Below are 23,664 nucleotides of genomic sequence, written 5' to 3'. Positions count from 1 at the left end.
ACACGTAAACACGTAAAATAATACGTTTTGTTGAATTAATCGATAAATACATAGTTCGTTCCTGATCTATGATTAGAGCATTACAATATTTTTAATTTCATTCGGCATCCCCCTCGTTATCGCTCTTCTCAACTTCGAAGGCCGCAAAGGGAAAATGGCGACTCTGATACAATGGCGACGCCGAATCGACGCCTGTTACCCGGAGAGCCTCTGCGGCCTGGAGAGCCTTGATCCACCCATGCTTAAATCCACGGTTCTCGCATTGGCAGACCTCCTCGGTGAGCTATTCCTTAGCCCTCTGTATCCTAACTTTCCGGCCATTGTGAAAGCCTTGTTCATAAGATCTGGTCTTGGCAGCCTCCATCGCAAACATGCTCGCCATATCACGATCGGCAATTGCATGACTTATGAGCTGTTAGGTCACTATTTCCTCCACGATCAGGTTAGACTGGTTGGCCAAATGTGTCTCGACAGCTTTGGCCTTTTTCAGTTCACGCTCAGTTTCCTCCGTGCGAGTCTCTAAGTTTCAAATGTGCTCATTCTTCTACTCTATCTCCTACCGCGCGGCACGTAGACGCATGCCGACTTCATAGGCGGTATATAGCCCTTTCACTGCCCCATGGATACCCTCCCAAAACACTTTGAAATCTTGTCGACCGACCATCAACTGTTGGACTTCTGGTGGAAAAATCTGTTGAGCGAACTCGACTTCCACATTTAGGTCATGAACAATTGAATCCGCTTCCGTCATCGGTTTATTCCCCATAAAAACCGCAAAACTCAACGGGCGCGGTGTCACGCCAGATTCACCTCTCGGTCACGGTCGAGGGGAGTTTCCCCGTTGTTGTTTTTCCCTTCTGGAAGACCTACTTCGACGACGTGGGGACTGACGTTTTTCCCTCTCCCTTGACGTCCTGCTTCCCGTGCTCATGGGCTCACCAGTTCGATTCATCTCTCTATCCAGCTCAGCCAGTGTCCTCCCTTCTCCTCTACTGTTGAAGAATATTTTACTTGACATTCGCACTTGTTTAACCTTCCTCAACAGATTGGTTGGAGTAGTCTGAGCACACTAATGGGACCTACGTGCATGAAACGCACCCCATTTATTCCTTATGGGTGCAGCACCCCCGAGGCGATCTCATTAATGCTAAACTTCAAAAGTCTCACGCCAGATAATCGACCGAATATCTAAGCCTGGCGCGTGATCTACTCATGTGCCACAAGCCACTCCATGAACTAATAACATTCGGAATTCCAGTTCATGCATTGGATAGGGTAAGGGCAGATTAATTAATCTAATCGGCCGAATATCTAAGCCTGGCGCCGATCTACTCATGTGCCACAAGCCACTCCATGAACTAATAACATTCGGCATTCCAGTTCATTCATTGGCTGGGGCAATGGCAGATTAATTAATCTAATCAGCTGAATATCTAAGCCTAGCGCCGATCTACTCATGTGCCACAAGCCACTCCATGAACAAATAACATTCAGCATTCCAGTTCATGCATTGGCTGGGGCAAGGCCAGATTAATTAATCTAATCGGCTGAATATCTAAGCCTGGCACTGATCTACTCATGTGCCACAAGCCACTCCATGAACTAATAACATTCGGCATTCCAGTTCATGCATTGGCGGGGGCAAGGCCAGATTAATTAATCTAATTGGCCGAATATCTAAGCCTGGCGCCGATCTACTCATGTTTCACAAGCCACTCCATGAACTAATAACATTCGGCATTCCAGTTCATGCATTGGCTGGGGCGAGGGCAGATTAATTAATCTAATCGGCCGAATATCTAAGCCCGTCGCTAATCTACTCATGTGTCACAAGCCACTCCATGAACTAATAACATTCGGCATTCCAGTTCATGCATTGGCTGGGGCAAGGGCAGATTCATTAATCTAATTGGCCATGCGACGGGGCCCTGAGCCGATTTACTTGTTCAACTAAATTAAGGTTAAATTAATTGCCTAGTTACACTGTTATCTAATCGGCAGCTATGCAATGGGATACTTAATTTACTCATCTCATGATCATACTTCCTATCGGATCGATAGTTAGCATGCACAACAGACAATAATCATTTTATCCAAAGTAATGAGAAGCAAAGCTGTTGTTTAATATAAAAAATTGCGTACAACTAATAGTGAAATGAAAAGGAAATTTTCATTAATAAATTGAGCACAGATGGTAGCTAATTTATACATGAAAATTACTTTGAACTAACAAAAATCTGCTAAATAAAAATTACAATTGTACGTGAAAGATGCCTAACCAAAATCAGAATATCACTCAAGTCAGTCTTCAGGGTCAGACACTTGCGGCTTAACGTCCACCTACTCGAACGGAATCGGCTGGGCCAATTTCACATTCGCAGCAGCAAGGACTTTGAACCAGTGGTGTTTGAAGCCCCAATTCTCAAACTTGGGGACTTCCTCCACATAGTTCTCCAACGTGGCATCCTGCCTAGCCTGGAATGCTTTGGCAAACTCGGAGTCGGCTTGCTCCTTCGCCTTCTTCGATTCTACCAAGTCAGCTTCTAGCTTGGCAATCACCTCCTTGGCTAACTTGAGCGCTTCGTCGCTCATATTTGCCCTTTCCTCGGTGGCCAATCTGAGCTGGTCAGAACCCTGCGCCTTTTCGGCCTCAGCTTCGGCCCTCAAACTTTCCTCCCCCGCTCTCGCCACCTCGCACTTGGCCCTTTGAGTAGCCTCCGCAGCCTTGCCCTTCTCGCTTTCAATCTCCGTCTTCAAAAAGGTAATCTGTTGAATAGCATCGTGTTGACGGCGGCCTATCTGGGCTATCCTTCCCGCCGCCTGCAAAACATGGAATTAGAATAAAAACATAACAGTAATCATAATATAGGTGGTAGACAAGGATCAAATCATGTACCAGTATGGCCGACTGAGCGGCTAATGCTATCGTTATCAAGTCAAGTTCCGTCCGAAAAGTTACCCTATCAGCCGGTAGTGAAATTGAGGAGGCCATACTCAAGGCCACGGCCAGATCTTTAAGAGCCGATGCATCAGAGGAAATCGGCACGTTTTTTATCCTTAGTTGAACCACGAATGGCACAACCGAGTCCGACCCCTCTATGCGTGACCGTTCGTCCACAACCAAATCTGACTCTTCCATGCGCGGCCGCTTGTTGATTGGGAATCCCTTGGAGTCGACTTCGCTCTCGGCAGGTCGTTTCTCCCCCCTCTGATCGCTACCTTGACTCAGTCGTTCAACTGGCCTATCCATCTCGGCAGTCTCAATTTGAGCAGTTTCTTCCACAATAACTGGTGGAGAAGACTTAGTCGTGGCGGCAAGTTTAGAACGGAGGGTCTTGGTCCTCCTCCAGGCTGCCATCTGTTCGGCGTTTTTCTTCTTGGCAAGTTGCGTGAGTGATAACCCAGCCATATCTTCAGGGTACGTGCCAGGAAAGTCCCCTAAGTCTGTAAAGATATCTTTGAAGGAGACGTCCCCTCGGCCAGAGGTGGACGGAGGATTGGATGATTTGAGGCCAGCCTCCTCAAAGGCCAACTTCAAAGCCTCGTCTACCTCGGCTTTAGATTGGCTTGACTCCTCAGCGACCTCTTCGGCTACTTCCACCTGCTTCAAATCGAATGCCTCCAAACCAACTTGCCTCAAGTTTTTGAAGTCAGTTAAGATAAGGGCCGTAAGATACTCTTCGCCCCTCGGAACTGGAATGTTATCTGCCATCGAAAACGTCGTATACGTCGGCTCGTATCGAAGACGAATGTGGGCCGTCCTCCCTTGTTTCTGAAGGCTTGAACGACCGAAGTATTGGAGCGCAACTTTGATTTTCGCAAGAACGGAATCGTCGGTTGAAGCCAAAACTTTCTTCAAATCGTTTCCTGTACAAGTAAAACCATAAGGCCACGAAAATAAAGCCGAATACGTAAAAGGAAAATAAATGCAAGGAGCTATATGGCCACCTGGTTCGCCTCTCCATCTAGGAATAAGATTTAGGCGGTCTTCGCCTTCGCCGAATTTCCAGTTACCTCGGACAACGACCATGACATCATCAACTCGCTTGCTAGAGCTAGCAAGCATAGTCACCAATTGATGGTCGGTGTCCTTGGCCCTGAGAAAATACCGCCCATGTCGGCCAGAAGACTTGGCCAAGGCATAACAATGCCGAATAGCAAGTATGCCAAGATTGATCCTAAGGCAATGGTTTAACTCTATAATCCCCATTATAATTCGAAAGAAATTTACATTAGGTTCGGAAGGGATTAGACCCCAATGGCGAAGGACGGCCCTAAAAAATGGGTGAAGAGGGAAACAGACTCCACCCTCAGCAATTGATAAGAGAGGGAAGATGATTGTGGTTTGGTCAACCCTCTCCATATCAAGGGTGCTGTCTGTCATGAGCGACAGACGGACATCGTCGGGGATGGAGAAATGGTATCGAAAGCCAGAGACTCGATCCCCAGAAAGGAGGTCTTTCAAATGCTTTGCCATTTTTGTCAGTCTATGGAATAAGCTAAATTGAAAACAAACAAGGAAATGGGATTCGTAATAAAGAGGGAGAGAACTTACAAGAGACGGAGAAGATAATGAAGAAGGACAGAGGTTGCAGAGGTGTATCGGATGGCAAACCAAGAGCTTCAAGTATTCAAAAAATATACACGCATTTGAAAAGACAACAAAATTTTATATCATAATAATAAATGAAAGAAGTGTACGAAGGGGCGGGAAGTTGTAATGATGACCGAAAAGCGTGTGCGTTCTAACACTCACATTGGAATGAGGTTAACCGCCGAATTTCGGCTCTGACTTTTCCAGTTCGAAACCAAACACGCTAGCTAACTGTTGTTAGTGGAGTGTTTAGGGGGCAATTGTGGGAGCCGAGTATTAGGGATGTAAAGAGGCCGAATATTATTCTTAGAGAATTGAGATATATACATTGCATCCGGCCCTGTCTTATATAAATTCAAAGGTATCTTGATTGACCATAGAACCAGTTGAGCAAGGAGCCGAGTAAATAATTGCACGGTGGACTAAATGTGGGCCCAACCCTGAGGCCCAGAGGAAAATATAAATAGAGGAACATCAGCCAAAGAGAGGTATGTGAGAACAAGTATGCTTAACTTTAGGTAGAAGTAATCAAGAGAGTATATACTGAATTATCCGTCGAAGTGCTAATTCCAGCACCCCCGACCGGAGTGTTCATTTCTTTTCAGGTGATTAGCTGAGGATCTCGAGCGTCCCATTGGATCTAGAGAGTATTTCCAAACCACATCTCTACAGGTGGCTAAGTGATGAACCCGATAGAGACGAGGGAACTGAAGTGAAGCTGGAAGAATAGAAAGCGGGAACTGCTGCAATGGCCAAAATGGCCGATGGGAAGGGGAAATTGCCGGAAAGCACCGGTATTAAGAATTTCGCTCAAGAAATGGGTACCGTGAGCACTGTGGACACAAGGCAAGAAACCGCATTGAAGCGGTTTGAACAAGAAAGGGATCAAGACAAGCAGGAAGCTGGAAAAGACCAACACCTTGCGGGGGATATGAGAATGATTAGGACGAAACCGGACAATTGTTTATCGGTTGTCAAAGGAATATACTGGGAAGATGATGATCTGCATCTTGCCCATACTGACGAGGATTGGGGTGAAGACCTTCTTGACAACACTTGGTATGTGGAAGAAGTCGACCATATGACAAGAAGTGGCCGGTATTTCAAACCACCACATCTGGACCAAGTCGAGGCATCCGGGAAGGATAAAGAAATTGAGAAACAGAAGGAAAAGCAGTTAGAGGAAGAAGCTATGCTGAAACAGTTGAAGAAGTTTCAAGGTAATATATCCATCTGAGGTCTGCTTATGGCTTTGCGAGGGCACAGACAGGCTGTACTGTCGGCGATGGATAAAGCCAAATTGTCCATTGAAACTACTCCTGAACAGCTAGTCGGACTAGTCTTCCCGGGAGGCGCTGCGCCAACTTTGACCTTCTCGGACAAAGAATTACCGCCAGAAGGCTCTGCACACAACAAACCTCTATACATATCAGTAGAATGCCGAGAAAAAAGGATACCAGTTGTATTAGTCAACACCGAGTCAGCAATCAATGTCTGTCATTGTCGTACAGCCTATGCCATTGGCCTGAAATCGGCAGATTTTATTCCTACAACCCAGGTGATCCGGGCGTATGACAATACGAGTATAGAGGTGATGGAAACAATACAGATTAGAGAACAGGTCGGCCCAGCACACCAAGATATTGAGTTCCATGTCCTAGATGTGCCAGCCACTTTCAATCTATTGTTTGGGCAACCCTAGCTGCACCAAGTAAAAACTGTCTCTTCTACCCACCACCAGATGCTGAAATACCCCCATGGGAAGGGGGTGGCCATAGTATTTGGAAATTCATCTATACATCCTCCGCCAGAGGTCATTACACCTGTACTAGAGATTGTGCATGGCGAAAAGGATGTTTTCTTTTCGAGGTTTACCTTGGCTGAGGCCCGGGTAGTGCAAAATATCTTGGATGTTGATGAGGGCTTATATGTCAGCACTCAATATGTATACCTCATAAACAAATTACAGAACATGCCCGGAATGGGATTAGGAAGAAGTGGCTGGAAGGGCATCACTGCATTGGCCGATGTGCCATATAATCCACATACCTTTGGTCTTGGCTATACGCCCACCAAAGAAGATTGGATTCAGAAAGGGAAGGAGATGGAAGGAAGAGCCAGCGCTAAGCAGGCTGGGAAGCACTATGAACTGAACCATAGGCCAATTCAAGGAACTCTAAACGGCCGCTTCGTCCGGGAGGGGGGAAGACTTCCCACTTTGTGGCTTTCCTAAACCTTGATTGAATTCTAAGAAGTAGCATGTTCTTGGCTTCGAGATTTTCTTCGACTTACAGCTGCAAGAAAGTGAAGCCACACAGGAAAGGGCTGAGCTAATTACTACTAAAGCTAAATGAAGCACATAAAGTGAGTCCAATAGCAGGGAACTTGAAGTAGGAGCATCATTGGCATGTCTCCTTTCGGATCCTCCGATCGACCCAGAGAGCTTGGAGGATAAACTGACCGTTTCCATGATCGGGGACCAACCGGGCATGAATCCTTCTAGCGGCATTCTGGACGCATCTAACGCACCATCCCTCATTTGGCAGCTGGAGGAGGGCTACCTGCCTAGCAGTTCTGAGTCGGGTAGTGAACTAGAATCTGATTCCACAAAGTCTGTGGGGTTAGAATCAGATTCCGGTTCTTCTGAGTCTGGGTCTGGTATTCCTGGGGTTGATAACCCGGATGCTGAGGTTTTGTCCAGGTCATCTTTTTCGTTTTCTTTTGAGTCAGTTGTAACTAAGGAACTCGATAGCCGAACCTTGTGAATGAGAATGCCATTGTAGATTCTGAGTATTTCTCTATGCTGCTTGTTTATTGCATTGATCATGATTTTCAAAATTTTGATGAAAACGATAAGGAAGGAATTCCTCTGGTTTTGAAACATTTGATTAATCTAGAGGATGAGAGGTTTGTAAAACCCCTTGTTGATGAAATCATTGCAATTAATGTGGGTACTGAGAAGGATCTGCGTCTGGTCCAGATCTGGTCCACGTCTTTAGAGGAGAGCGAGCGCTTAGACGCTTTATTAAAAAATTTCAAAGATGTTTTCACACGGTCCTACGAAGATATGTCTGGAATCGATCATGAGATTGTACAACATCGGATCCCTCTCGACCCCGAGGCCTGTCCCGTCAAGCAAAAGTTGCGGAGAATTCGCCTGGATTGGGCTTTGAAGATTAAGAAAAAGGTCACCAAGCAGATAGACGCAGGGTTCTTGCTAGTATCTGAGTATCGAACTTGGTTGGACAACATTATTCCAGTGCCAAAGAAAGATGGCAGAATTCGGGTGTGTGTGGATTTCAGAGATCTAAACAGAACCAGTCCGAAGGACGACTTTCCTCTATCGCACATCAATGAATTGGTGGACTTCACCGCAGGCCATGCATTGCTCTCCTTCATGGATGGATTTTCCGGGTATAACCAGATTTTGATGGCACCCGAGGAAAGAGAGAAAACTGCTTTCATGTCACAACCCAAACCCGCCCCTAAAAGTTTGGTCCATGACCGGCTTGTACGTAGGCCTCAAAACAGAAATTTTAGAATAATATTTAATCACATACGGGGCCTTAAGCGGAAGCAATATCAATAAAAGACAACATCCATTGAGCTTGCGCATACATGATGGCTTAAGTAATTTAGCAGTTAAATACATTCCCATAGTTACATATACAATCACAGAATTATGCAGACCTCACACACACTTAAATAAAACTCCAGAAATTACATAACTCCCACTAATCAAAATTAAGGCCTCAACATGGAGGCGTACCCCAGACGGCTTGGCAAACAGGTTGACCTCAATACAATTCTAGTGCCAATCCCCGATGGCTTACCTACATAAACATACATAAAAACAGAGTGAGTAAGGCTCAGTGAACAATAGTACTTGAATGCGTTAATACTCAATTAAACTTGTAACATATATAAAAGTGTAAGTAATGCAGAAATCATGTAATTAGTCTGATTCCGTAAATCATTTGCAGAACGACTTTGTCGGTTCACAACTTCACAATTTGGCCCTTGGCCTGATGGGTTCACATATTCACAAATTAGCCTTTGGCTTAATAGATTCATAATTGAGGTTCATGACTTCATAAATTGGCCCTTGGCCTTTTGGATTCATAGTTTCATAAGTTGGCCCTCGGCCCCGTGGATTCATATTTCACAAGTTGGCCCTCGGCCTCATAGCTTCATATTTCACAAGTGGCCCTCGGCCTCATAGATTCATATTTCACAAGTGGCCTTCATATTTCACAAGTGGCCCTCGGCCTCATAGATTCATATTTCACAAGTTCTTTTGATGTTTCCATAATTTCACGATGTTTCTCACATAGCATACATGTCAACATAATTTTTGCGAAGAATATAACGTCAATAACAATAATTATTAACGGTTAAAGGTACATCGAAGTACTAACAGAACAATTTATATCATGTCATGGCATAAACATATCGATTAAATAGAATAGAATATCCCTAGGTCCATAAAAATATAATTCATAACAGTGTTCATAAGATACCCCATGTCTCCTCGCAATTCAACATAATTATCTTATATGTATCAGAACATTAACAATACTCAACGACAGAAGTCACAGGTATCATTATTGTACGATTAGTAGGGACAGAATAATTCACCTTATAACGCGAGTCACATGATAAAGGTATTGATTTCCAGTTCCTTCCCCAGTAGTCATTAACGTATAAAACACCCTGTAGCTTTATTTGTTTATTATTTCCGGTGATCATATTAGGCAAACATCTATGTCATAAGACATGTATTGCAACATATAGACTATAGAAGTCCCTGGTAGGACCTTCAGAATCTCATATTTCCGGTAAGCGGGATTTACATTCTGAATTCATTTCCAAACAACGTAAATGTTAACGTAATTACTTGCAAAGAACAGAGTGTTAATAATAAGAATCATTAGCGGTCCTAAACATATAATTATAGTACTACTACTCACAGTGGTAGGTCTCTGATAGCGGTGGAACGATGTCCTCGTCTTGACCTACAAACACAATATACATAACAGAATATGAGAATAAAACCAATCTCTTTCTTATTCTTTAATCAATAGCCATGGTGGTTCTAGACTCATTGTTCCTCCCTAGGTTATAATCCATGCCTCATAAGATAGGAGGAATCGATAGGACAAAGGTTCAGACGAAGAAACGGTACAAACCGGTAAACAGAGAGTGAGCAGTCATCACTAATTTGGGCATAACTATTTCTGTATTTAAAATTTGGGAGTGAGACTACCACCATTAGAAACTAGACTTCCGGGGCTTGATTTTAGGCTCAAGAATCACTCAAAACGGAGTTCGGATGGAAAAGATATGCTTGTTCAAAGTTACTTAGTGTATGCTGAAACAGGGGTGGCCGCTCGTGCGCCCACTTTGGCCACTCGTGCGGCCCAATTCCGCTCGAGCGGAAGAACCTGGCCGCTCGAGCGCCCAAAAACAGAATGAAAACCCATTTTTTCTTCTTCATGTCCGCTCGTGCGGTGCCCATGGCCGCTCGTGCGGTCCGGGCAAAAAACATCAGTCCGAAAATGGTTTTTGCTCTAACATTTAATCTTTTCATTTTTTAAGCTTGATTCCAAGTCTAATTACTCAAAAACATGTAGAATTCCTCCCAAAACATAACAACCTAACATCATTCAAATAGAATTCCATCTTAATTACATCAATCTTGCTCAAAGTTAAACTTCAATCGCATCTTTTCTATACATTCAAACTTCTACAATATGTGCCCCAAATCATGTAAATACATCTTACACATAGGTGATTCACATACCAAACCTTATTATTCCATGAATCATTCTTAGGATTGAACTCAACTCAAGGTTCAATTTCTTGAATTCAACCCAATCCATTCATAACCCAACATACTTGTTCATTTACATATGAAATTCCCAAATTAAACCTTGATTGATGGATTCTCTACAAGGTTAGCAGTTAGAGCCACATACCTTACCCAAATCTTTGTTCTTCCCTTAATCTCTTCAATTTTCCCAAGCTTTTGGTTGATCTTCTTCCTCTATCTTCTATCTTCTTCAATCATCTTCAAGCTCCTATGGATGTCAACTTCAAGGTTCCATGGATGTTGAGTTTCCTTAGGGAGAAGTTTTGCCTCTTCTCTCTCTCTCTCTCTCTCTCTCTCTCTCTCTCTCTCTCACGGTTTCCTCTTCCCCTCCTTAGATATTTTGCTTTTTTGACTTCAAAAGATGAGTTCACCACTCAAATAACTCATACACAGTCAAATATATAATTATATAAGCTTTATCACAAATAAGGAGAGCCCAAACACGCCCTTACGAATCGCACAAAATTAAATTTTAATTAAAGTTCCCAGGTGGCTCTAAAAATTACGCTGATCACAAATATGTCTCCTGCTCCGGTTTCTGAAGCCTCTAGGTCCTTCAATTTGCAGTATAAAGTTAACCACCCAAACGTGCATTAACGAATCAGACAATTTAGATTTCCAATTAATTTTTCCAAATAGTTCTAAAAATTCCCATTAACATACCCAAGTACTCAATTTTGATTTCTGAACCCATAAAGGTCGGTAATTCCAATTTTAAATCCGTAACTCAACAGATAATTCTTCAATTCTAATAGATTTAATTAAATTAAAACACATAATCTCATAGTTAAATAAAGATGATTTCTTATACGCATTTTGGGATCATTACATTTCACTACACCGCAGGGAACCTAATGCTACAGGGTGATGCCATTTGGGCTAAAGAATGCCGGGGATACTTATCAAAGGGTCGCAACCACAATTCTGCATGATATGATCCATAAAGAGGTCAAGGTGTACGTGGATGACGTGATTGTCAAGTCCAAAGAAAGAGAGGTACACCGCTTTAGAGAAATTCTTTTAACGGATCAGAGAATATAGGCTGAGGTTGAATCCACAGAAGTGTACTTTTGGCGTTGTAGACCACTTGAACTCTCTCTGCGCCCCTCTTTCGGAGAGGGCGCAGATTTGGGTTCATACCTACTACAGTTCGGACTCCTATCACAGTTTTGAATCTAATCTCACAAAGTGCAATGTAAGACTGATAAATCACCAAAGAGTCCAAATCCGGCAAATCGATTTTAATCAAAAAACGTCAAACATGGACTGCTTTTCTAGATTTCAGAGTCGCCGCCTAAGTATTTTGTTTTTGGAAAATTTAGGAAACCCTGACTCGTGCCTAAGGCCACGTGTCTGTCATCACCAAAATTGCCTCGGCTCAGGAACTTGGGTACGAGGGAAAGGTCCTAAAATGAGCACCCCCGCTCGCCCGATTAAAGGATCGACCTCTACTAAACATGATATGCTATTTTAAAAACACATGTGTTCTTGTTCTGGTTATTTAGCTAATTTACTACGTGATGCGCACAGCATACAAGTATAGACTAGATCGCTCAAGTTGGAACAAAACAACTTATGTTTGTTTTTTAAAATGGTTTGAATTTGCCATCCTCAAGTGGCTTAGAAATGGGGATTTGCCACCAAACAAGGTGGGCTTAAAACATGATGATTTGCCACTCCAAGTGGGTTTAAAACTCACATTTTAATAAATTGTTCCAATTCAAGTAATGAAACCTTCATTCACAAGCATTCAAGCAGTTAAGCATATAAGCAAATAGCCTCATGGCAAGCATGCTATCATGGAAACACTCACACACATGCAAGTATGCTAAAGTGTAAACACTTACAATATACTCCAAGCCAAAACAGAAAACTAGTTCCTCCTTTTACGAGAAAAAATTATGGGCTAAAGGTACAAAATAATTCACTAAGAAGACAAAAAGAATTACACACAAAAACCTTCAATTACCTAGTGAATCCACGCCTGAATTAAACCGAACCTGATGTGCTTCATCCACTACTATCTTCACCTTGAAATTTCTTTGCTTAACGTTGAATCCACAATGCCGATATCGAATCCATGACGATAAGCCACTCTGGAATCAATCAAAGCTTCAAGCCCAAGTTTCCCGAAATCCACCGATGAACTCTCTTTTTTTGTGAATGAAAGAACAAAAACAACCATTGATGTATGTTAATATGTAGTTCATTGATTGATCAATCAATCACCTTTTATACATCAAGGAAACTCATATATAAATACCCTCAAATATAGAACACTTTGTTTTTCACTCCTCTCTGAGAATCTTGATGAATTTAATTCTAAAACAAGCAAACGACGGACTTTATAACAAATAAAGTCTCAAAAACCTCTGGAGTGCTGACTTTATCGCTTGAGCGTTGTGCCTAAAGACGGTACTCACATATAGGCCAACTGCTCGAGCACAACATCTACCATTTCAGCGATAAAACATGCTTCCTAGAAGTTCAGAATACAGGTAAAGATATTAAATGAACCACTGCACCGCTCGAGCCCCGCGCTTAATCAGCGAAGTGGCAAACAATAAATACTCAGGTTAAGATACGAAATATCAGCACAAACTGCTATACACAGGCACAACTTGGGTTAGATTTAAACTCTCATAACTCAGATACAAATAGAGCAAATAAAAATACAACTGAATAGAGCTTTATCCCACGGAATTGCCAATTACAAAAACCTAACACAATCCATTAAATAAAAAAAAAATTCTAAAATTAAAAACATTTAATATATTAAACATATCGATTATATATTAGAAGTCTAATAACTATTCATTACATAATAACCATCAAAAAATATTTGTTAAAAACAAATGCAACCATTTATTATATGATAACCATAAAAAAAATATTAACAAAAATAACTTTCCATTACATGATCATCATTCAAATACATAATAAAAATTAATTTTGTAAAAAAATAAAAATAAATAAATAATTTATCATTTTTATATAATTTTACCTTTAATGAGTAGAAATAATTTTTTAAAATTAAAAAATAATTGTTTATATTTATTTTTGTCAAACTAGTTTATATTTTGTCATATTGACGACTTTGTCCTTAAAATAGAACAATGATATCTTCAATTGTTCTTATTTGAAATAATATTCAAAATTTAAGATCAAATGTATCACAATTAAAAGGTTAAGGACCAAAATGACACAAAATCTAAATTACAAGGACTGTTAGAATAATCCGTCCTTAAATTATTTTACCGAAATATATTCCTACATATAGTTACATATATATATATTTTTTCTCAAAAAATCTGCTTCTTAAATCGCAACGCAACACAACACAGTAGTGAGATTGTGGATTAGAAAGAGAAAATTATATTTTAATTTCTTGAGAGATGGTAGCAAAAGTTGCCAATCCATTCACAACCTATTACGAAGACATTCAATTGCCCACTCAATAAAAGCTCATATCATCAAAAACTAGCTACACAGAAAACAACTGTCCAAGGCATATGCTACGGTGGGAGGTATTTGGGGATGGTTCAGGTCTCATACCATTCTCACCAAAGGTATCACTTGTTATATAATATCTATGAAACAGAAATCATTCCAAATTATTAACCCAATCTAGTGAGTGTGTATATGATGTGTGTTGTAGTGTGAGGTGGTCCAATGGTGACCATGGGTTATTGGAGGAAGTGAGGAAAAAAGAAAAGGAGATGATGGGAGGAGATTATGTGTAATGGTGAAAAGAAAAGGGAAGAAGAGGTCCCATGGTGACCATGGGTGTGCAAATTAAAGAGTCGTCTTTTTATTTTTTTTAAAAATTCAATATGCTAAAACAGTTAGTTAGAAGTCAACTTTTTAAAATAATTGACCTACGAATTTTTAGTGATAAATTATTTTATATATTATGATAAAGTTTTACTTATTTTTTGTTTCACCTAACAATGAAAATGTGTATAATATTTTTGAGAAAATATTTTTTGTCAAAACAAATAGAGTCTAATTTAAAATTTCATTATTAGCAATGACCTATTGGATGATGAAATTCTCATGGGTGTTCTTGCCATCGACTCGTAGGGGTGTAAATTAGGCCCGGTCTATCCCACCGGGACGTCGGTTTGGGCCGGCCCATGTCGGGCCACCCGGGCTCCTGCCAAAATTTAGACCGAACTGGGGCCACGAGGTAGAAAATTAGTCCCAGGCCTAGGCTCAGAGGGTATTCGGTCCTTGGGCAGGTCGGGCCCTTGGTCGTGGGCCTGAACATTTTTTTTTTCTTTTTATTTTTTTTATCAAAATTTTATTATTTTTCACTAAAAATGACACTGGATTTCTGACGAGCCGGGCTTCAAAATGATAGCACAGGCACAGGCCCAGGCATAGGCACAGGCCCAGGGTCCTAGGTTGAGCTCAAGCCCAAGCCTGGGCCTAACCGGGTAGGTCCACCTCGGGCTGCAGGCCAAATTTACACCCCTACTCGTAGGGTTATTAGTTTCTATCATCACACATATATATATTAGCGGTTTGCATACGTGACGTACATACAATTCATAAAAATAATAGTAGTATAAGAATAATGACCAAAAAAATGCACATATAATATATGTTGCTCAAGTTGTAGTGGCTTGATTTCAGTTTCAAGTTTTGTCCTTCTCTATTAACAAACACCAACTATAGGAGTATTTCGAAAAAAATTCAAAATATGAGACATTTTGTGTTAACACCATATCAAGGCGTCACATATAATAGTATAGATAATTTTTTTAAAAAAAAAAAAAAATGCCTCACAAACTATTATTACGGTATATGTAAATTTTGTATTTTGATAATATTTTTTAAAATAAAAATATTCTCCTATAAAACTAAATAGAATAAATCATTAGATATGATAGAATTATATAAATTGTATTATAAATAATAGGAATTGGAGAAAATATAATAAGTCATACAATTCTAACATATTTATACCAACTTTTTTTTTAACAAGATTAAAATGATCGAAATTAATGCAGGTGTAATGACACAAAGATAAACAAAATAAAATATACATTTTATTATAAAAGAGATAACAAATCATTTTGCATCTATATAATTTACGAATTATTGATTAAAAAAAAAAAAGCCAAAGTGTTTTGTAAATTAAGATTTTAAGCAAATCCAATGCAACAACACTCAAGTATCTGTTCATCACCACTTGTATCAACTTCAAACAATCACCAAACTAATTATTCAATAAATCTCTATTTTGTATAAGTTTTTTTTTTTTTGGATTAATTCTTTTTGTTTTCCAACACTCGTTAGTAGTGAATTTCATCAATAGTTTCCAGTTTAATGGATTGAAAGTGGAATTAAATAATCGATTAAAATGTTAATTCTTACCTATGATGAAAAATGTATTTAAAATAGATCATTATTTACTATTATAAAAAAATGGTAATTCCATTTGAAATTATTGAATGATTATTACACTTTCATTCTAATGAACCACAACATTATTGTTTGATTAATAGATATTACTTTCAATATTGCTTCTTTTTTTTTTTCTTTTTTTTTGCTATATGCTTTTTTTTTTTTTTCTTTTGTTGTTGCTGTTTTTTTTTTTTTTTTCGTTCTTACGGTTTCAATCAGTTGGATTGGCTAAGTTGACCATCATCACTGTATATTTCTATATGTGTAATTAATAGGTCAATCTTTAAAAATGCAAATATTGATTATTTATTCTATGGCGTGGGATTTTTTTTTTTTTTTTTTTGGTGTGTGTGTAATTTATTTCTTTCTGCTTTGGGGAGTGAGATTTAAAGTTAAAAAAATTAAAAAATTATTATAAGTTATCATATTGCTCTTTTTATTTTTTATTTATTTTTTTATAAAATTAAAAAATTAATTAAAATAGTCAATTTCTAAACAGTGCCTAGTATTATTTTATTTAAAAATACTTGGTGGTCCGAAAAGGAGTAACTCAAATGGCCCAAATGAGTGTTGGCCGGTCGTCTGTCCGGATGACCGGCCAGACTTCCACTCGGACGAGCGGATGAAAGTTTATCTACTACGATTGTTACTTTTGTCGACCACGGCTGTCAACCTCCTAGACGGACAACCGACCAGATGACCGGCCGGACGTCCGCTCGGACGACAGACAAGGTAAAATTCAGGCCATTTGAGCCAATCTCATTTTCGGGCCACCTAGCATTTTTATTATGGAAAGTCTAGTTTTGTTCACACATCTTATTTAAGTGGTCTCTTTTGTGTATCATCCATGAATAAAATTAATTCGATCTAATAATTGTAATATTTTCTTTTGATCGTTTATGTATTTGAAAAAATAGATGACAAGTATATTTGTTAAAATGCACTATTCATTGTTCAAATTTGTTTAAAATATAGGAATTTGTGATATTAATTACGACTTATGATTTTAAAAATTATGTCTTACTTTTTCAAATTTGTAATAGGATAACAAATTATTCTTTCATTAATTAACCAACAAGTCAATTAAGAATTTTTAATAAATTTTGATAAAGAAATATTTATAATTTATCATATTCTTTATATTTCTTAATCATTCAATACAGAACACACTGTGGCGTTGACATACGGCGGTGTTACATGCATTAATTAATGTACTAATTAGTATACCAACACTAATTATGACATTATTATTAACATCACTTATTATACAAATTAAAAATATAAAAAATATCTTAAATTATATCATATTATCAATTACTATATTAATTAATACATATAATTAACATCATTGATTGACAAATGCTCAACCGTGTAAATCGCAGTAATGGCAATCAAACATTGACTAACATATCCTCCATCAGCCTTCCGATCTTGTTGAATGAAGATCCACCATCCACCAACGCCTTCTTGCTCTTCTCTCCAATCTCTTTCACCTTATCTCTCGCGTCACTGTCACTTACCATCACACACCTCACCGCTCTTTCTATCTCCTTGGCCATCACAAGGTCACCACCACCGTCACCGCCAACGCCAAATCCACCGCCGTGATAGTCCAACCTCATCTCCACCGCCACTCCCGACTCCCTCACCATCGCGAACGCGTTGAGCTGTTGTGCAGCGTACACTGGCGACATCACCAAAGGCACACCGTTCCTCATGCTCTCCATGTTCGAGTTCCATCCGCAATGCGATACGAACCCTCCGATCGCTTTGTGAGCCAGTACCTCCGCCTGTGGGGCCCACCGACACACCATCCCCTTCCCTCTGGTCCGTTCGATGAACCCATTTGGCAACATCTCTTCCTCTGGATTCTCAGCCTTTCCTTGTGTTGTTGTCGTTGGTGGTAGACGAATGGACCGCAAGAACCCATGCCCACTGCGCTCCAGCGCTTGAGCTATCTCTCTGAGTTGGGGTGCACCGAATGTCCCCTTGCTCCCGAAGCACAGGAACACCATGATCATCAAGCCATTTTATTATGTTGTTGTTCTTACTATGGGACCCTGGAGAACCTAGCTTGTTCTGGGCCTCCCCCTTCACATCAATCACCGATCCGATGGTGTAGATTGGAGGGGCTTGATCATCGCAAAATGAGCTAATAGCATGGGATTCCAACTCCAGTAAGGTATTTACTATAATGCCCTTGGTGTCCCCAAACCTTTTTGCAAGCTTGAGATAAGCAGTGTAACCACCGTCCTTGCTGAACACTGCGGAGGCCAAAACTAGTGGAGGAACTGGGTTGATAAAACCCGGAATCAAAAACTCAGGATCCGATTCGCTGAACTTGGTGCTGACCTGGTGGTCACGAGTTGGGATGCATAGCATAAGGCCAAAAAACGCAGCACCGGAGGTCAACAATAGATAATAAGAAAGAGCGAGTTCGTTGCCGACGTCAATCATGGAATGGCAAAAGAAGTCTAAGACTAACCCAATGAGTCGGGGCGAGTTAGGGTGAGAGTGAGTCGACCCAATGAGGTTACCGAGGACGTGTTTGATGTTGGGTTTGAAACTTTCTATGTAAACAGTGAAATATTTTTCAAGGGATTTGGCGAGTTCAGGTGAGTTAGGTGGATGGAGTTGAGGGAGGTCAATGAGTTGGATGAGTGGGTAAGAGGCGGAGAGTGAGTTGGTGTAGGAGTCAATGGTTGGAAGGGTGGAGGGGGTTTGATGACAATGATGGTGATGGAGAATCGATCATCTCGACCGATAAGGTGCTTCGCGAACTCTGCAATTGAGACAAGGTGATCGATCTTTGGAGATGGGATGAACACAGGCTCGCTTTCTTCATCTCAGATTTAGATCTCTTTTGACTTTGTGTCTCTCTTACTTTCTTCATTCCTTCCTTTCTTCAATGCTCTTTGGCTTTGTAGAGGGTCAAAAATTAAGCTTCAAATTAAGTGTGGGCCTAAGTGCTGAGGTTGCCCCTCTGAGGCGACCAGGAATGAAAAAGAAGTAGGGGCTAAAGCCCAATGGAAGTGAGCTAACAGTGGGCCAAAGCAGGTCCAACCTGCTAAGGATCCAAAACGACTCCACAAAGGAAAATGCCCAAGTCAAGTTGTGGAGGCAGCACTTGCAGCAGTCAAGTTGTGGAGGGAACACCTGCGGCAGTCAAGTTACTGAGGCTCTTTGCCTCAGCGCCGCCATTCCCCAATAGTGTCGATTCCACTACCATCTGAAGTTGCTGAGGGAAAGAGAAAGCCGAAGCAACTAAGTTGCGGAGGTAACTCTTGCGACGGCCAAGTTGCAAAGGCACTTTGTCTCAGCGCCACCATTCCACGTATTGTCGGTACAACCATCATTCCAAGTATTGTCGGTTCTGCCGCCACCTAGAGTTACTAAAGAAATGACAAAATCGAAGCAACTAAGTTGCAAAAGAGTACTTGCAGCACCCAAGATACGGAGGCATTTTGCCGGTGCCGCCATCTCTAATATTGTCAGTTTTTGCCATTTGAACTTGCCACGGGAAATGACTGCCGCAGCAACTATAGCTGCCAAAACTAACTTGTGGAGGGAACACCCCACCAAGGTGATAACAGCCTTTGGGAAAAAGCTTTCCCACTGCAAGTAGAAGCTAATATTTGGTGCTAATAGCAAATCCCAAGGCATTACTAGCCTAGGGTTGATAGTAGGCCCCAAAGTTTATTACCTTGGCACTGATAGCAGACCCCAAGACTTACTAATTGGAGCTGATATCAGGCCCAGAAATACCAGTATACCGCGGCAACCCCGCGAAGATGGGAGCAGGGCAGCCTGAGCGCAAGGGACTCCCTTTTCCATTTACCCAGGTCATGAACCTGCCTTAGTCACACAGGCAGGACTAAGGAAGCCCCATTGGGCTTGGTACTAAAGCACAACATGGCTGATAGCAGGCTTGGCTGTGGCCTTCGCCCTGGGAAGCTGGGGAGTTTGTGGCTAGGTGGCTAAGGGTTGTAGGAGAGGGTTCAAGAAAGGAGTTGAGAAATTCGAATTCTCTGGAATATGATAAGAGGCTTAGATTCTTCAATAATCTCAACTTAGGAACACAACAACAAAGGAGATGATGGAGATAAGAGATTGGGTGAAGAAGAAGGCAAAATGGCTAGAGAATAGAATAATGGCAAGGCTCTCCCATTGATCTCCCACTTTCACTCTCAAGGTTGATAATGGAGAAGGGAAATTAGTTCTTTCCCAAGAGTTAAAAATCTCCAAAATCCATCCCTTGTAAAGCTATGGGTGGGTGCTATTTATAGGCACCTCATGATGTAGGATGGAGCCCATGTGCAAGGCACATGGGGGATATTCTCTCTAACCACCTTGTCCGAGGGGGTGACCTCTCCGAGGAGGTGACTTCTCCGAGGAGGTGACCTCTCCGAGGAGGTGACTTCTCCGAGGATGAGAAAACCCCGAAGAGGAGATCACTCCCTCGGCGAACCCTTCTTCTTAGCCACACCTAACCAATGATCCCCAATCATCCCAAAGGGTCAGGGGTAGTCCCAGAGGACGTCCTGCCGCAAAATATTGCCGAGTCTCATGGACCCCCCGTGGTCGTGCCACCTCGACCCGGGTATAGGCTAGTTTAACCGAAGAGTGAATTTATCTCCACTCACCGTCCTCGGGATCGGGTCCTTTGTTCGAACTCCATTACGCCCATGGTTCTGGTGCGTAGATCCCGGAAAGCTCCGAGCCCGCAAGTGTTCTGGGACTCATTAACGGAGTGACTTCTAGATTGCGTCTGAATCCGTTCGAAGCCAAGTATTTCGGACCTCTAGGTTCGTGGATCCGAACCCTTTCAAGTCCGAGTGCCTCGGATCTCTAGGCTTGCCTAATACCCTTTCGAGTTCCGGGCCTGAGTAAGTCTCTAGGTTCGTGGATCCGAACCCTTTCGAGGCTTAGAGCCATTTAGCCTGTTTGATGGTGATAAATTTGGGCCCACCAATCTTGGACTATTGGGCCTAATTAATTTAATGGACTCAAATTAGCCCCTCTTACATTTGCCCCTTGCATGTTTGAGAAATTGTAATTTTCTCGGACATGCATAGTTTCACCTTGCCTGTCATGCTCCGCATTACGTCTTCGGGAATATTTGGTTTTGATAGAGTCCATGAATAAACCTGAGGGCTCACCTCAATTACGGATAAAATTGACAAGTAATATTAAATAAATAAATAAATATCTTTTTTATTTTTATATTTTTTTTTATTTTTTTTTCTTCTTTTTTTTTTTTTTTTTTTGTATAGAACATCTTAAAAAAATATATATATTTTTTCACTCCAAGCAAAAAAAATAAAAATAAATAAATAAATAAAACACACCCACCATCACTTTTTTTTTATTTTTTTTTGAACGTATAAGACCCACTTCTTTTTTAGTCAAACTTAACTTGACATTTTTAATAAACTTATACAATTTCAAATCTGAATATTCAGAGGGCATATTATATATATATATATACACGCCTAACACACTTGAAGGACCATCAGGGCCATCTTACTTTTATTTTATTTTTTATATATATATATTTTTTTCTTTTGAGGATAAAGACAAACAACCTAATCCTTATCTTTTTGAAAGACTTATTTTCATGCTCTGTGAATTGAGAGAGAACAGCATAGACCCAGACTGCAACATTTTCCCAAGCAGCAAACCAGGGATTTTCTTTGCTTCTGCAATCACCGAACCGGACTCCCATCATTTCTTTCTTTTTTTTTTTTTTTTGTTATTCATTTGTTTCTGAAATCACCGAAGACCACTAACACCATTGCTGACTCACTTTTCTTTTTCTTATACTTCAGTTGGGAGTATACACCATCGTGAGCCACTGTTGCTTCTTGCCAAAATGTTATCTGCAGATCTACCAATTCCTCGCGAGAACCAGATGTGGATCTGCCTTGAGCGCGACCAGTCAATTCGTGCGTCCTGTGCATTTTCTGTTCGTCCCCTGCAGCGTCACCACTGCTTCCAGTCGCTGTCGACCAGTGCCGACCACGCCGCCTACCCAACGCGGCGTTGGTTTGGTCTGCCCAGCTGCCTGTGCACGCTACTCGCGTCGACCTTGGTGTGTGCGTCTCCTACTTGCGGCCTTGCCGCTGCCTCCAGCCGTGGCTTGCACTACTCTTGATTTCTTGTCCATTATTATTTCAAATCCACTGTTGCCCTCTCAGATCTGTAGGTAAGCTCTGTTCAAACCCACTTTCTCTTCTTGCTTTGATGGAATTTTGTGCTCATGAATTTAGCTCTACTGGGCTTTAGTGCTTGTAATTTTAAATTCCACTGATGCTGAAATTTGTAAAGCTTGAGATCACAAGTTTGTGGGCGAATACTTAAAATCCACTGTTTTGAACTCTACATCTGATATACATAGATATATTTTGAATCTTGATTTGTTGATTGATGCTCATTGTTAAAGAAAAATAAGACTTGAGTGAACCCTTATTAAATGCTTGGTCACTGAGAGAAGTAAAATGCCCAGATATTGAATTTTGCAATTTTGGCCTGAGATGGGTAATACACTGTTGAACCTGCCCCGATTTATATAACTTGAAGAAAACAGATTTCAAATCCATGTCTGAGCTACGAAATTCTGTTGATGAACTTGACTTGAATATGGCTTGTTGGCTTTTATCATTTGAGAGAAGGCACGATGGGACTATGTTGAATATTGAGCTTCATTTTTTTTTTTTTTTTTTTTTTTTTTTTTTCTTCAGGCACTTGTGTTGGCCATTCTAATATTAATAGAATACTTGATGCTTGCATTGAAATATTGATGTCAAGGGTGGAGATGTGATAGGAATGATGTCACGCTTGATACCTTGCGCCAAGACCGAACCAGCCTACCATCGGCCTCTCTTTGCTGAAACACTTCCTTCGGCTTTGACGGTCCAATGCAAACCACACACGTCGCCCGTTCAACGCGTCGTGTGTGGCCTTGCCTGACGCTGTTTAGCTCATCGTTGGTGTGCCCTCCTGGCTTAGCAACATTTTTCAAAGCTCTGAATACATAGATCTTGGCCTTGCTTTACACTCACTGGTTCCAGCCCCAATCATTGTTGACTTCGACGGTTCCAACGCACACCACACACGTTCGCCCTCTCAACGCAACGTGTGTGGTTGCTGACTCTTCTGTGGTACCAGCGTTGCTTCCGGCTTCAACTTGTCCGACGCCGACCACGCACGTTCGCCCACTCAACGCCACGTGTGTGGTCCTGCCAAGCCTAGCCCAGTCTTGTTGATTACAGTCTGTAAAGCCTCTCTGATTTCGGCTTATATTTCCAACATCAGCTTCGGACTTCACCTCTCTAACTGCCCAAATTTGTGAGTATGAAATTCGGCTCCCTCTTCCTCTCGTTGAATAATATAGATGATATATTGTTGTTTGTTTAACTTGTGGATGCTTGGGAAATACATAGCTGATGCCAAAATTTTTGTGTGACCGTTGTAGTTTTACGTTGGCTCGAGAGGAACCAGCCCGGAGAGACAAAAACTTGATAGTTGCATTTTCATGAACTTGCTCAGAGTAATAAAATTGTTGTAGCTTAAATAGATAATTATTATTTGTTGATGTCGCCCCATTCTGATAATGCCTGAATCATGATCTGAAATTGATATTGTTTGTCTCATTTGTTGGCTTTACTATTTCAGGCAAATAAATTCTTGATTGAAATCCACGTCCTCGGGGCCCTTGGAACCCACACTAATGAGAGTAAGGGCTGTTCCTCGGAAGTCCGAACAAAAGCAAGACTGTCCCTCGGGC

General features: G+C 41.1%; 1 pseudogene across 1 annotated transcript; it reads right to left on the bottom strand.

Moving 5' to 3' along the window:
- Window positions 1-16,995: 16,995 nt before the first annotated feature.
- On the bottom strand, window positions 16,996-19,541 carry LOC114273020 (UDP-glycosyltransferase 71K1 pseudogene; annotated as a pseudogene). The gene is made up of 2 exons (XR_014343404.1): window positions 19,316-19,541; window positions 16,996-18,717 (listed from the first exon to the last, which is right to left on the bottom strand). The product of XR_014343404.1 is annotated as a UDP-glycosyltransferase 71K1 pseudogene (transcript).
- Between the last annotated feature and the right edge of the window lie 4,123 nt (window positions 19,542-23,664).

The sequence above is a fragment of the Camellia sinensis genome, chromosome 1, assembly GCF_055761805.1.
Source record: "Camellia sinensis isolate YWXY chromosome 1, ASM5576180v1, whole genome shotgun sequence".
Classification (NCBI taxonomy): Eukaryota; Viridiplantae; Streptophyta; class Magnoliopsida; order Ericales; family Theaceae; genus Camellia; species Camellia sinensis.
This window is presented reverse-complemented; position numbering and strand designations above follow the sequence as displayed.